This window comes from Antechinus flavipes, chromosome 1, assembly GCF_016432865.1.
Source record: "Antechinus flavipes isolate AdamAnt ecotype Samford, QLD, Australia chromosome 1, AdamAnt_v2, whole genome shotgun sequence".
NCBI classification, from domain to species: domain Eukaryota; kingdom Metazoa; phylum Chordata; class Mammalia; order Dasyuromorphia; family Dasyuridae; genus Antechinus; species Antechinus flavipes.
In genome coordinates this window covers 195,595,479-195,610,788 of record NC_067398.1, presented here as the reverse complement: position 1 = coordinate 195,610,788, position 15,310 = coordinate 195,595,479, and positions in this window count along the sequence as shown.

Here is a 15,310-nt window from a genome sequence, read left to right as displayed (position 1 = left end):
GCACTAGACCTAGACTCAGGAAGACCTGTTCAAATTTGGCCTCAGATACATATTTACTATGTGACCCTGGACAAGTCAATTAACCTCTATATGCTTTAATCCACTGGAAAAGGAAATAGCAATTCACTCCAGTATCTTTGACAAAGCAATCAATGGATAGTGACCCAACTGGTCAAAAAGAATCAAATGATATTGAAAAACAAGGTTTTTTTTATTATTTTGTTTTAATCTATGGAATAAAACACTTGATTTCTTGTTAGATTTGGTTCAAAATTTGCAGAAGTCTAGCAATTTTTTGTATTTTTAAAATCTCTTTACAACTTTTTTTTTTATAATTGCTAATTGTTTCAATTAGGGTTTTTTTGAATTGATTCTCTAGGGTTCGCTAAATGAACCATCATATCATCTATAAGAAATAATAATTTAATAACATCTTTTTCAGTGCTTATTCTTTCAATTTCCTTTTCTTGACTTATTGCTATATCTAATATGCCTAGCAATTATTGAACAGTAATTGTAATAATGAGCATCCTCTATTTACCTCTTATCTTACTGGAAAGATCTTCAGTATAATCTCATTACAGATAATATTGACTTCTTTGAAAATAGATTCTACTTATTATACTATAGAAAGATTATTTTATTCCTATATTTGCTAGTGTTTTAACAGAATGGGTGCTATATCTTATCAATAGCTATTTCAGCAGATAGTATAACTATTTCTATTGTTTTTTTTTTTTGACACATGGTCAATTATGTTTATAGTTTTCCTATATTGAACCAGCACTAAATTCCTGTTGTAATGCCAATATAGTCTAATATGTAAGCTCTGTTACCCCATAGGAAAATCATTTCTCTGTATAGAAATAGAATACTTTCTTTTCCATTTTTTCAAACAGTTTAGACAAAATAGAAATGAATGGTTCTCCGAATATCTGGTAGAATTTGTTGGCAAATACTTATGATCCTCAGTTTATTTCCTTTTTAGAAATAATTTATCATTTCTTCAATTTTTTTCTAAGACTGAAATATTTAAATATTTCATTTCTCATCCTGTTAATTCTGACATTTAATTTTAAATATAAATTCATTGTTCTCAATGTACTTTGCTGATAAAACTGTTTAGAGATAAACCTTTTCATGTGAAATATTTTACTGACATTCTCAAAATTCTGGCATGCTTATCTACTGTAATTATCTTTGAAGATTATTAATTGTATTATGAGTCTTTTATTCATTATTTTAAGGATTAAATCATTTAATTTCCATTTAATTTAAATAATTTCTTTAACAACACTCTATTGAATATTTTATAGTCCTGTGTTCCATACATTAAACATTAAACTTCTCTGCCTTTTTGAATGTTTGTTAGATTTTTATGCTGTAGTGTGTAGTTAATTTTTAAAGGTACAATGCACATCTTGGAATAGATATTATCCCTTCTAGACCCATTCAATAATTTCTGAAAATATATCTTATTTAATATTTTGTAAAAAAAAAAAAACTATGCAAGACTTTAACTTCTCTTTTATTTATTTTTGTTATATTTATCTATAGCTGAAAGAGGTAAATTAAGGTATATATGTTTGTGTGTTTGTGTGTGTGTGTGTGTACATATATATTATTGACATTAATTCTTTGGTGTTTTTCAGCAAAATGTAGTTTTCTTGTTTATCTCTTAATGAAATCTAAACTTTTGTTGTTGTCCCCATTCTTTTCTTTTGTATTGTCTTTTATTACCTTGATTGAAGCATAATATATTTTACTCTTGCTACTTATTTTAGCTGTATGTAATTTTACTATTTTAATTATGCTTATTGTAACCACCTTATTTTTATATTATTCATTCTAATATATTGTAGTTAGTGTTCTATTGAATTACTATTAGATTTAACCACCTCAACCCATTAAAGTCAACAAGTTGGAATCAGCCAGTCCCTCGTTCAATCCATTTTTTGTCTGTGACTTATAACTGGATGCTGAGTTCAAAATGATGTCATCCCTGCATCTGCCCTAAAGTCAGGCTCTTCTGTGCAGATATGCAACTTGTGTTTGAGTGCACAGTGTTAAGTCCTTTTACACTCCAAGAGATCATCACTGGCTGCATGGCTATTCCTGGTTAGACTTGGTTTCTATATCGGCAAGCTTCTCTGTCTCTCTATGCTGACCTAAGCTAGAAATATAATACATTGTGATTCTTTCTCAGGTTTCAGCTTCTTGTGCTTTCTGTATCTCTATAGAAGACTTCTCAGGATGAGCTTTGTTGTACTTATTATTTCTCTGTCAGCTTGGTACTCTCCCATTTTAGCTGTCCTGTGGCACACTTCTTAAAGGGCTATTCTGTTTTTGTTTGTTTGTTTGTTTTGCTATGCTCCTGGAAGAAATGAAAACCCAGAGTGACAGAGTTTCTGGGTAATAGATAATCAGCTTATAATTAAGCTGACTGGAAATCAATAAACTGATGGTCAGTTGTTTCTCTTGGTAACCAAAGGTGCCAAGAGATACCCTGAAACACCTTAAATAACTTCTGAAAGTAAATTCCTCTGATAAGTAAAAGTCAAGCTTGATTTATAGATAATTAGGGAGGATGTATGTTAAAAGTTACCAGCTCTTCTTACTGAGAATGTGGTTTGATGAAACTAAGTAACTTCTAGCAGTCTGGGAAGGGGGAACCATTTGCATCCAGAATTCTCTGGTTAGTTTTCTACTGCATGAGCTGTGTTACCCTAAACTCTAATGGAGAAGATCAAGCACAATGGATTCTTCTTTCTGGGTAAGGACTTGGCCAAATTGTATTCTATTTATATCCCTTCTCCATTGTCTATGGTGCTTTTATTAATTTATTTTCATTTGAATAATATTGTAGGTTTTTATTACATGTAAAGGACAATTTTTAGCATTCATTTTAAATAAAATTTTGTATTCCAATTTCTCCCTTCTTCTATCCCCTACCCCTTTCCTAATATGGTAAGCAATTTTATATAGGTTACATATATGCAATCACATAAAACATGTCCATATTATTCATTTTGAAATAAATCTATTTATAATCTTTTTTTTTTTTTGCTGAGGAAATCGGGATTAAGTGACTTGCCCAGGATCACACAGGTCCACTTGACTTCAGGACTGGTACTCTATTCACTGTGCCACCTAGCTGTCCAAATCTATTTATAATCTTAACAGAAATTAGGTCTTCTATTTGGATGGAGTCCTGCCCCAAACACATAATTGACATGCATGTTATTTGAGGGCTAGGAACAATCTTATCAGTTATTCCTTTCAAAGATTGACTGACCTTAACAGGTATTAAGCCTTTACAGAAATAGGAAGAAAAGAATGGATCACAATTAATATTTAGTTATTAATGTAATAATATAATAATACCTTTTTTCACTCCTGTGTCACACTTTTTAAAGAAGTATGACCAATCATTGGGCAGTAGATAACTGGCTTCCCTTTAATTCTATCAATTTTGATTAGAAAACTTTTCTAAACCTCTTTTAGGGATAACAACATATAAGCTCTTCTTTATATTTCAATGTAGATTTATATTTCATATCTAATATATCAGATACAATATTTCTCTTATATCAATTCATCAACTGGGGTTGGGGAAGTAATCAATTTTTCAGAGATATCTTGGTCAATTCCCTCCCCAACTGCATATATGATGTAGATGTAGATCCCTCCTCCCACCACCACCACAATGGCCAGCATCAAGAAGAGTTAAACCTAGCTTTTACCAGGTTCAATCTTATGATGAAAATATATATATATATATAACTCACATACACATTTTTACAAAAATACTTAGCTCAGTTCCCAGAAATGTAAATTCTATAAAACATTCAAATAGTTCATTAACATATCCTTGGAAGTTAAGTGGACATTTTTCTTATATATGAATAAGTTCTCATTCATCTCAGATCTGTTCAAGCAATTTTGTAATAGCTATTTTGATAATGGCTAGTTAATTGCTCTCTAGTTTAAGGCAATTATCTTCCTAGGAGGAGACTATGTTTGAACATACTGGTACATATAAATTCTCAATCTCTTAAATTAAAGTAAAATTGTATACAGTAAAGTATAAAAAGATCATTTTCAGATACTGTAACCTCCAACTTGTGTCAAAAAAAGGATACAGAAAAGGAGAAGGTAGCTAGGAACCAAGGTCTATAAACACCTCAATATATGTAATTAACTTAAATGTCTATTCACAATAACTATTTTTTATACCTGATTGTGCTGAAGGATAAAGATATCCTCTTCATCTAGGAGTTGAATATGCATATGATAATCTGGCACTACATCTCACCCATTTCATTGAAAAAAATTCTTATTGAAAAACATGAATTTTCTTTCCTTCTACCTTCTTTCAATGTAACAATCTGCTGCTAGATTGGGAAAGAAAAGAAAAGAATGATTTTGTAATACACAATCAGACTCTAATTAATTGTTATTGGAATTATCAACTGATCCAACTATTTTATAGAACAATCTAGAATTATGTACAAAGAGTTATTAAATGAATTACACTCTTTGACTTACCAATACCATCACTAGCTATATTTCCAAAGATGATTAGGGAAAATGGAAATAATCTACATACACATGTTCTAAAATGTTAATAGCAACTACCTTTGTGGTAGAAAAGAACTGATTATTGCAGGGATGCCCATCAATTGGGGAATGACTGAACAAGTTATGATACATGATTATGATGTAATATTACTGTGCTATAAGAAATAATGAGTTCAATGATATTAGAAAGATGTGAATAAAATAACTGGAGTGAAATAAGCAGGAAAAAGAAGACATTGTATACAGTAATAGCAATGTTGTTTTAAGAACAACATTGAGTAAGTTAAACTGTTAAAAAATTTAAAAATACCTGAATTAAACAAAAAAGGCATATAAAGACATCTGCATCCAGAAAAAAATAATAATAAATAGAGGTATACATAGAATAATTTGACATGTGTATAGATACCTGTGTCTAATAGTAGCCATCTCTAGAGTGGAATAGCAAGGTTAAAAGAGAGAGTGAGAGCGAGAGACAGACAGAAAGAAAGAGAGGGGGGGAAGGGAAGAGAGAGAGAGAGAGAGAGAGAGAGAGAGAGAAAATAAATTTATATGATAATTTTGTTGTTTCTTTGAAAGGAATAGCAAGTTGTGCATAGTAGATTTGTAATTTCATATGCAATCATCTTTTTTTACTGTATAATGTTATCAAAATTCTTCTTTTATTCCACAAGTTGTATTAATGTGATAAAAAAGAGGAAAAAATACAGTGAGGCAAAACAAAGTTCTACATTGGCCACACCAGAGTTACATCTCTTTGTCATGGATCTTGATTCCATCATCTATCAGAAGGGAGATAGCATCACTCCTCTTCAGTTCTCTGTAAAGAACATTGGACTTGGGTTTTTAGCTTTTTTTTTGATGTTTTTAAAACAATAAATTCTTTCTAATATTTCTTACTTCACTCTGCAGTAGTTCACATACTTCCATGGAACATTTTTTTGTCATTTCTCATGACAAAATAGTAATCCAATATGTTTATGTTTGATATTTGGTTGAGTTATTCTCAGTTTGATGACCAGCCCCTCAGTTTGATGTTTCTGTAATATTGACATTGACTGCTCTTCAGAGATTTGATTGAACTCATTTATAAATCTGTCAGGTCCCTATGGTTTTTGCCTTTGGGGACTCATCTCTATCTGATCCAATTTCTTTTTCTGAATTAGATCATTTAAATATTCTTTGGACCTAGTCACTTTATTTTCAAAAAAATAAGGTTTTATTAACATATAGTTAGACAAAAGTAGTTTCAAGTAATTTCTTCATTTACTGTTCTTATTTTTAATACACAAAATTAACTTTTCCACTTAAAAATGAAATTAGTTAATAATTTATAAAACTATTTTCTTACTTTATGAATTAATTCATACTTTTATTTGTTTTTCATATCATTATACTCTTATTTTCTAAATGTCAATTTTGATGTCAAGTTGATGGAATTTCTTTAATTTTCTGGTTTTCTAGGTTTTATTGTTTTGTGCATGCCATATTGTTATCTATATTTTTTCTTTCCTTGAAGATGAAAGATGAATTTAATGGTATAACATTTCCCCTAACATCTGCTTTCACAAATTCTAAAATGCCCAACTATTATTGGCTCTTTTAATGAAATTATTTTTAAGTGATTTTTGATTGACTCATTATGATTATTTGACCTCAAATTAACTTTAGTCTTTTCTTAATGGCACTTGATTTAGTTAACATTTCTGATATTTTGAATGTATTTGTGAGTTTTTTATGCTCTGTTATATTCACTTTAATAATGTCATCAAAGTGATAATATCTATCCTCCTTTATATTCTCATTCCCCAGAGATCTAGTTTTTTTCTAATTTTCATAAAACAGTCTAGTCAGATTCTTAACATCTTGTTTATTTTTCTTAAATTTATCTAAATCTGGATGTTATACATTGAGTTCCTATATTTCTCCCTGTAACTCAGTTAGTTTTTTATTATTTAGATTTTATACTATTAAATACATTTATATTAACTATTTATATATATATTTATTTTTCATGACAGCTTTCAACATAATGTATTTTTTCTATTTATCTCTTTTACTCAAAATGATTTTAATCTTGCTTTGTCTGATACTTTGATAACTACTCCTGCATTTTTTCATGTATAGATATCTTTCACTCAAAATGTACAAAATTAAACTCATCTGTTTTTCATAAAAAAAAAAATTCTCTATCATTGTGGAAGATTCTAACATCATCCCAGTCACTAAAGTTCACTATCCAGTTCTCATCCTCAACTTTTTACCTTCCCTTTCCAATCAATTACTACATTCTTTCATTTCTGTTTTTATAGCATTTCTCATATAAGTTCCTTCTTTCCTCTGACATTGCTACTATCGTAATTTAGGACTTCATCACCTCAAATCGGAATTATTTCAATAGTCTATGTCATTTCCACAAGTTTCTCTTCACATTAGACCATTCTCTATTCTGCTATGAAAATGAACTTCTTAAGGCACAAAACTATGATACACCATTATTCAGTCAAATCTAAGTGTTCTACATTACAACTATAATCAAATATATATTCCTTTTTGACCCTGAAGCCTTCTATAACCTAGATCCAGGATCAAATGTAACTATATTTATGATTCATGTCAAACAGCCTGATACAAAGAAAATGATTTATAAATACTTGTCCCCTTCCCCTTACCTCATTTGTATTAAGAATTGAATGTAGAGATATATAATATTCATTAAGTTTCAACTACAAACAAGGCCCTGAACTAGGCAATTGAAGTACAAGTGCATGGGGAAAGAACAATTCCTCCTTCATTCTATTCATAGGCTTTGAAAGAAACAAAAATATGACAAAAGTCAACAAATGAAGAGTGTAAAGGAATGCTCAAAATATATAAACTAGCCAAGTATTAAGTACATGGAAATAGGAGATAATGGTGAGAACACAATTACTTTTTTGAGGTGACAAATAGAATCACAAAAGAAAAATAAGAATTAAGAGAAACAGTGATGAAGGATAGGTATGGGAGACTGAGTAACAAGTTATGGAAAAGACAGGTCTGCTTCAACATGTTCTGCTATCATAAAAAACAACAATTGAACTGCTTGAGGCCAGAATGGAATATACCCATATGGCAACTGATCTGACTAGTCTAAGCTCGCTTTTCTGGTCATTCATATACCATTCTGACAGAAAAACTTTTTCCTTCATGTTTGGTTGAAATATGAAGCTTGTGAAAAGTAATAATGTCAAATAAGGTTGAAAAGACAAATTACATAAAAACTATATAGAAATCTATAAATATCAAATAAGGAATTTTATATTTTATCTTAAAAGAAAAAAGCAGGGAACTGACATTCCAAAGGCAAATGATATTAATTAATTTAATTTAGGAGATTTTTTAATGCTTCTATTCAATACATTAAGACAGTTCTGAGAAAATTGAACATATATCATAAGATCTGGAGTTGGAACTGTCTTCAGGAAGTTGCAATTTGTTTTTCATTTGACAAAAACTCAAGTGAATTATCCAAAACAATACAGTAAACAATAAATGAAAGTATTTGGATACATACTGAAATCGTCTAGGGGTTATCATTTTTTCTAGAGGTTTTATTATTCAAGGATTAGGACCATTTCTTCTGCAAATTTGGGTTGAATTAAACCTCAACTGACCAAAACCTGTCCCACAGGATGTAAAAAATTTCTTTAGAGCATTGTGTTCCTTAGATAAGAAACCAGAGGAAGAGTCTCAACTATTCCTAACTCCTCCCACTCAATCACTCTATTTTTGAATCATTTAAATGTAATTTAATCTGTAACTCCACTTAATTTGCCTTTCAAATTTGTTAAAGTTTTTTTTTTCTTTAGGGGAAATTATGATTGGGAAATTATAATTAATTTTGTTCAGCTTTATGACATTTTCCCAATTTTATACTTTTTTTTTTTTGTTTTGTTTTGTTTTGTTTTGTTTTGCAGGCACATAAGCAAGAAACTTGTCTGTGTTATGACCATTGTTTCTGTAAGAGTTCAGTTAGGATCTGGAACTGTAGTCCTGATCAAAGGTCAGTTTCTGGTCCAACAATTCCTAGTAAAAAATTTTTTGCTCTAAATTATGGGATTTAGTTGGTTTATTTTTCTGAAATACACCCCTATGGGTTGTCTCCTAACTAACTAGGAAAATATTTCTTTCAAGGAATTCAAATTTGTTTTGGAAGAAATATCTGTTCTCTGAGTCCATATGGTGAGTGTATGTGTATATATATATCACAACATAGAAATTATAAAGATTAAAAAATCCTAAATTTCTTTTTTTTAATAACTTTTTATTGATAGAACTCATGCCAGGATAATTTTTTTACAACATTATCCCTTGCATTCACTTCTGTTGTTGATTTTTCCCCTCCCTCCCTCCACCCCCTCCCCCAGATGGCAAGCAATCCTTTACATGTTGAATAGATTACAATATATCCTGGATACAATATACGTGTGCAGAACCGAACAGTTTTCTTGTTGCACAGGGAGAATTGAATTCAGAAGGTATAAATAATCCGGGAAGAAAAACAAAAATGCAAGCAGTTTATATTCATCTCCCAGTGTTCTTTCTTTGGTTGTAGCTGCTTCTGCCCATCTTTGATCAATTGAAACTGAATTAGCTCTCTTTCTCGAAGAGATCCACTTCCATCAGAATACATCCTCATACAGTATCATTGTTGAGGTATATAATGATCTCCTGGTTCTGCTCATTTCACTTAGCATCAGTTCATGTAAGTCTCGCCAGTCCTCTCTGTATTCATCCTGCTGGTCATTCCTTACAGAACAATAATATTCCATAACGTTCATATACCACAATTTACTCAACCATTCTCCAATTGATGGACATCCATTCATTTTCCAGCTTCTAGCCACTACAAACAGGGCCGCCACAAACATTTTGGCACATACAGGTCCCTTTCCCTTCTTTAGTTTCTCTTTGGGGTATAAGCCCAGTAGAAACACTGCTGGATCAAAGGGTATGCAGTTTGATAACTTTTTGAGCATAATTCCAAATTGCTCTCCAGAATGGCTGGATGTGTTCACAATTCCACCAACAATGTATCAGTGTCCCTGTTTTCCCACATCCCCTCCAACATTCCACATTATCTTTCCCTGTCACTCTAGCCAATCTGACAGGTGTGTAGTGGTATCTCAGAGTTGTCTTAATTTGCATTTCTCTGATTAATAATGATTTGGAGCATATTTTCATATGTCTATAAATAGTTTCAATTTCTTTGTCTGAGAATTGTCTGTTCATATCCTTTGGCCATTTATCAATTGGAGAATGGTTTGATTTCTTATAAATTAGAGTCAATTCTCTATATATTTTGGAAATGAGGCCTTTATCAGAACCTTTGATTTTACAATCAATATTTTCCCCAGTTTATTGTTTCCCTTTTAATCTTGTCTGCATTTGTTTTGTTTGTACAAAAACTTTTCAATTTGATATAATCAAAATTTTCTATTTTGTGGTCAATAGTGATCTCTAGTTCTTCTTTGGTCATAAATTCCTCCCTCTTCCACAGGTCTGAGAGGTAAACTATCCTATTCTCTTCCAATTTATTTATAATCTCATTCTTTATGGCTAGGTCATGAACCCATTTTGACCTTATCTTGGTGTATGGTATTAAGTGTGGGTCCTAAATTTCTTTATTATGTTCAAGCATAGGGTCAGCCCTCAAAGAAAATCTGAATAATCATGAGGATTCTGACAAGGCTTGTAATAGTCATTATTATGTCAGAGTAACAGATAAATAATGGTGTGTGTGTGTGTGTGTATACATATATATTTGATAAGACATGATCAATGATAGAACAAAGAGACAAAAGTTCTAAGTTGATGTGAATAAGAACTGGTTAAATAAGGAATCAACATAAAGGGGAAAAAATATATCCATTATAGGAGCCTATAAGTGGTGTTGTGAATAGAATTATAAAATTAGAGTCATGTTTAATTTTGAACATACCTTCACCATTTACTTAGACCATAAGAAATGTGGTTACATGTGTGTGTACAGACACATACACATATATAGAGAGATTTATATTTGTGTGCATGTGTGTGTATGTATACAGTCATAATTTATTTCAAAGAATGGTTATCATAAAAGTTCTGTATAAATTTGGTTACTTTTTGATTTATTTTTATATACTAAATGTTTTCAGTTTTTGCCTTTTGAAAGAAAATTATTTTTCCATAATTCCTTTTTCTTGAACTTCTCAATTAGCCACCATTTTACAGATCATTTCTATTTGACTTCTTTTTCTCAAAAACTAATGGGGAATCAAGCATATGACACCATATGACAACCAAAAGTAAATTATGTATTACATTAAACATGCAAATTTTAAGAATCTCATTCTCTAAAACTAGGTACAAACTGAAAATTTTCTACTTGAAATGCTTTTTATGCCTATTTAAATGTATAGGCCAGTATAGTTTTTACTGTCATCAGCAGTATAATGATAATATTTAAATATTATAATTATATAATAATAATAATAAGCAGCAGCAGAAAACACTTTATGCTATAAAAAAGAATCCTGGTTGATATTTTCATGTAACCAAATACAATCAAATGATTAATTGAAATATTCATTCATCTTTCTGAGCCAAGTTGCTACAGTATATGTTACAATTAAAAATGGGTCTGTAGAAGGTGTTTTCAGTAATTAAACAAACTTCAAGTTGGTCTTTGAGATGGTGTCATATTAGTGTACTATGTCCTGTTCTGAATAAATTTGACTTTTTCAAATAAAAACATAATGTTAGCAATTGTTTTTCACATATTCTCCTTCTTCCCCCTACCCCAAATTCTAATCTCACACAAGTTATTGGGTCTTGGCTTTTCCCAGTTTTCATTTTTCCAGAAAAGTGGCATGATGTTCTGAAAAACTTGTTAAGTTTGAAGCAGAACTGTGCTGAATGCTAATTGCTTCTTATTACTTTTATGACTACTTATTCAATTCTCTGAGCCTCAGTTTCTTCATCCACAAAACAAGAAAACTGGATCAAATTATCTCTAAGATATATTTCAACTCAAATTCAGCTCTCCAGTGATTGTATGATGTCTTCCACAATGTCTTATTAGACTGCCCATGACATCAATATCTTCTTTGAAATATGTAGCTTTTTTGTCTGTCATTCATTTTATACTTGGCATATATGACCTTATGTTGTCATTTTTTTTAATAACGTTTTATTGACAGAACCCATGCCAGGGTAATTTTTTACAACATTATCCCTTGCACTCACTTCTGTTCTGATTTTTCCCCTCCCTCCCTCCACCCCCTCCCCCAGATGGCAAACAATTCTATACGTGTTAAATAGATTACAGTATATCCTAGATACAATATATTGTGCAGAACCGAACAGTTCTCTTGTTGCACAGGGAGAATTGGATTCAGAAGGTATAAATAACCCGGGAAGAAAAACAAAAATGTAAGCAGTTTACATTCATATCCCAATGTTCTTTCTTTGGGTGTAGCGGCTTCTGTCCATCCTTGATCAAGGGATAAAACAATAAAAAATTACCCAGGCATGGGTTCTGTCAATAAAAAGCTATAATTATTTTTTAAAAAAGAAATAAAATAGTCAATTAATGGAATAGATTAGGATCACAGGACAAAATAGGCAATAACTATCTCAATCTAATGTTTGGCAAACCCAAAGATCCCACCTTTTGTAATAAAAACTCACTATTTGACAAAAACTGCTGGGAAAATTGGAAACTAGTGTGGAAGAAATTAGGCCTTGACCCACACCTCACACCACATACCAAGATAAGGTTTTGATGGGTTCATGATTTAGACATAAAGAGTGATATTATAAGCAAATTCGAACATAAAATAGTTTACCTCTCAGAGCTGTGGGGAAGGAAGGAATTTGTGTCCAAAGAAGAACTGGAACTCATAATTGAACAACAGATAGATAGTTTTGACTATATCAAGCTAAAAAGTTTTTATATAAACAAAAATAAAGCAGACAAGATCAGAAGGGAAGCAATAAATTGGGAAAACATTTTTACATTTAGGGATGACAAAAACCTCATTTCTAAAATATATAGAGAATTGATTCAAATTTAGAGTATTCTAAACGAGTCTCCAATTGTTAAGTGGTCAAAGAATATGAACAGACAATTTTCAGATGAAGAAATTAAACTATTTTATTCATATGAAAAGGGGCTCTAAATCACTATTGATCAGATAAATACAAATTAAGACAACTCTGAGATACCACTACACATCTGTCAGATTGGCTAAAATGACAGGAAAAGATAATGATGAATGTTGGAGGGGATGTTCAAAAACTGTGACACTAATAATAGTGGCAAGAAACTGGAAACTGAGTGGATGCCCATCAGGTGGAGAATGGATGAATAAGTAATGGGATAGGAATGTTGTGAAATATTATTTTTCTATTAGAAATGATCAGGAGGACAATTTTAGAAAGGCCTGGAAAGACTTACATGAACTGATGCTAAGTAAGATGAGCAGAACCAGGAGATCATTGTACACAACAATATCAATATTATACAACGATCAATTCTGATGAACTTGATTCTTTCCAATAATGATATGATTGATGACAGCTCCAATGATCTTGTGATGAAGAGAGCAAAATACACCTAGAGAGAGGATTGTAGGAACTGAATGTGGATCACAACATAACATTCTCACCCTTTTTGTTGTTTGCTTGTATTTTGTTTTCTTACTTATTTGCTTTCTTTTTTGAATCTGATTTCTCTTGTGTAACAAGAGAGTTGTATAAAAATGCTTATACATATTGGATTTAACAAATATTTTGACATTTTTGACATATATTGAATTGCTTGCCATATAGGGGAGATGGTAGGGGGAAGGAGGAGAAAATCTGAAACACAAGGGTATGCAAAGGTTAATGTTGTCAAATTATACATGAATATGTTTTGAAAATAAAAAACTTTATAAACAATTTTAATTTTAAAAAGATTTTAAAAAAAAGAATTCGCCAATCATCTCCTGAAAGAGACCCAAAATGAAAACTCCAAGGAATGTTGAAGCTGAATTTCAGAACTATTGGACCAAGGGAAAAAATATCACAAGCAAGCATACAGAAACCATTCAACTATCAAGGAACCACAATCAGGATTACCCAGAATCTAGCATCTTCCACCTTAAAGAATTGAAGGGCCTGGAAACTGATTTTCTGAAAGACAAAGGAACTTGGAATGCAGCCAGGAATAAACTATTATGCTAAATTGAGCATAATCTTTCAGAGAAGAAGATGGACATTCAAGGATATAGGAGAATTTCATTTATTTCTGATGAAAAGAACAGAATTGAATCAAAAAAGTTGACCTCCAAATATAGAACTTTAGAGAAGCATAAAAAGGTAAAAATCTTCAAAACTATATCTCTGTTCTAGGTATACAAAGAGAGTACAGGTATAATTTGATTTTACTATGAATATAGAAAAAGAAACTAGAGGTGGAAAGGGAATTACACTGGAAAAAAGGAGAAAATGGAGATAAAATTAGGGCAATTTCATCTCATGAATAGGGAAACAACACCTGTTATAGTTGGAGGAAAGGAAGGAGGGGTATGAACACTGTGCAAATCTTACTCTTATCAAATTGGGTTCAAAAAGAGATTAGATATATTTGGTTTCACAGAGAAATTTGTCTCACTTTATACCAAAGTGGGAGGGGAAAGGGGAAAGGAAAGGAGGAGGCTAATAGAAGGGAAAACAGAAGTAGGAGGGGAAAGATTTATGAAAGGAGGAGGGGCTCTAAAGGAGAGGGCTATTTGAAGGAAGTGGTAGTCAGAAGCAAAATACTGGAAAGGAGGGAAAAGGTAAAAAGGAAGAGAAAAGCATAATTTGGAGTAAATAAGATGGAGGAAAGTACAGAATTAATCATTTTAACTGTGAATGTGAATGGGATGAAAGCACCTGTATTTGGAAGCAGATAGCAGACTGGATTAAAAGCCAGAATCCCACAATATTTTGTTTACAAAAAACATATTTAATAAATATAATTTAATAAAGTGTGCATTTAAATGCAATTTCTCAAAATTTCCACAAAATATTTATTTATTTTGACCATTCATGTCTACTAGTAGAAATAAATCTAGAGCTGTATTTACTTTATTAATGTAGGTGTGATGAATGCATTTTCCATATTCATTTAAATGCAAATCATCATTCAAATAATCACTTAGAAGAAAGAGAAAAGAATGTGTTCAGCAGAAGACAAAAGTAATGGCATAATAGAAAGCCTGAATAGAGGTGTCAGTAGGGAGTTAAATGGTTAAAAAAAAAAAAAAAAAAAAAAAAAACACCTTCAATACTCAAAGGAAAACACATTAAAGATACCATAGATGATTTCTTAACAGATTTTTTCAGGATTGTTCATTGTAAATATGAATCCCACCAAGTAAAACAAAGTAAATGATAACAGAAAAAAAAATTATATGAATATTTAAAAAGTTTAAGCCTACACAGGGTGCATAAAGAGCCTTTGATTACTGTCCAGAATATCAACTACATACAAATATTTGTACTTCTAAAAAAATCCAAAATTTCTACCCCAATGGCCCATTGAATAGCTCAATAGTTAAATGCAGGAAGAACATTATAGCCAAAAATAGGAAATGAACTTGGATTTAATAAACATAATTAAAATTGTGAATGTTAGCTCTGAGTCACATTTTACTTCTTAAGTTAAGGGATA